Genomic DNA, 1,842 nt, shown 5'->3' on the forward strand with positions numbered 1-1,842 from the left:
CTTTTTTATTCTCTACATTATACACATTCCTGGATTATCTCCCCATTATACATATCTTCTGGAATAGCCTCCATTATATACATTTCCTAGATTCCTATTTGGGAAGATAGTTATTTCACTACCAATAAAAATAAATCAAAATAGTTCCTTAGTGGGAAAAGATTATAGATTCCTAATATACAGTAAGTATAAACCAAAATTATTCTTAACGTAGTTCATATTGGAAGACTTAAAGAAAAACTGGAGCTCCAGGTTCCCTGAATTTCTGAGGCTGAGGATGGATACTGTTAGGAGATAGTGAGGCTGAAAAGTTGTTTTATCTTGAGGGGAAAAATGTCTTGCGTGTCACTGTTCAGTCTCCCTGGAAGTCATGAGCAAACCAGAAGTAAAATGAGAATGCAGTTGGCTAATTACTTGATAATTTGTTCTTTGTGTGCTTGTGTAAAAGGTCTGAAGTACTGATGTATGCACTGTGGAATGAGCTTATTTTCTTGAAAATGCTTAGGGACTTTAGTTTTCATCAATAATCCTGGAAGAACTTTAATATCTGCTAGAATTATAATGGCTTCCTTGGATACCTATTCATATGTCTACTTGGGAATACAACCATCTTCTAAAGGTCCATCCTTTCCCTAGAATTTGAGTCATATTTTTAATGCATTTGAGGAGATCAGTAGCTTGGAGACTCCATCGGCCTAGTTGTTAATTATTCTCTGACTTTGTACCTGATATGCTAAAGGTATGGTCCCTAGTATGATGCTATTGAGAGGTGGTGGACTATTTAGGAGAGAGGAGCCTTGTGGAAAGTCATTAAGTCACTAGGGGCATGCCCTCAAAGGGGATTATGGGACTCTTTTCTCTTTTTCCCCTGCACCTCACACTTTCTTTTGCATCCTGGCCATGTACTTTGCTATCACATATTCCTACCATTGTTGTGTTGCCCTGCCACAGGCTGAAAACAATGGGGCTAAATCATCATGGACTACAAACTTCAAAATCTTGAGCCAAAATAAACCTTTCCTCTTCATAAGTTTATTCTCTCAAGTATTTAATTATAGTGATATAAGGCTGACTAACACAATACTTATCACTGAGCGCTCACTTTTACTCCAGTCCCTGTATTTGGCTTATGTCTTACTTCTCCAGTTTTCCTAGTATTAAAATTCTTTGTCTTCCCTTCTAACTCCCCATTGTAGTTTTTAAAACGTTATATTCATTCACTTATTTAAATGTTTTATTTTTATGATTACAATTATTATAGTTATTATGTGGCAGGTATTATGCTACATGCTTCAGTCATGGTGTTTAAAAAGATAAACACTTTCTCAGTTCTAATGAGTTTATCTTTCTAACAAGGGAAGCAATAAAATTACCAGGATATTGTTATACAGTGCAATATTTTATAGTTATATATTATAAGAATGGATACAGGATGTTATGTACTGGTGTACATAGTAGAATCAGCTAATCAACAGGGCAGAGATTTTTCCAGAGGAAATGATGGTTGCTGTGAGATTTGAAAGATGAGTATAGTGGTTAACTAGGCAGAAAGAGAAGAGGCCAGGTGTGGTGGTGCGTGCCTGTAATCCCAGTGGCTCAGTAGGCTGAGGCTGGATGATCATGAGTTCAAAGCCAGCCTCAGCAACTTGACAAGGCCCGAAGCAACTCAATGAGACCCTGTCTTTAAATCAAATATTTTTAAAAGTGCTGGGCGCTGGGGATGTGGCTTAGTGGTAAACCATTCCTGGGAGAGAGAGAGAGAGAGAGAGAGAGAGAGAGAGAGAGAGAGAGAGAGAGAGATATTTCTTGATTTTAGGTGTTCTGTTGCCCAGGTTGAATCTT

This window comes from Urocitellus parryii, chromosome X (genome assembly GCF_045843805.1).
Source record: "Urocitellus parryii isolate mUroPar1 chromosome X, mUroPar1.hap1, whole genome shotgun sequence".
In the NCBI taxonomy this organism is placed as follows: Eukaryota; Metazoa; Chordata; class Mammalia; order Rodentia; family Sciuridae; genus Urocitellus; species Urocitellus parryii.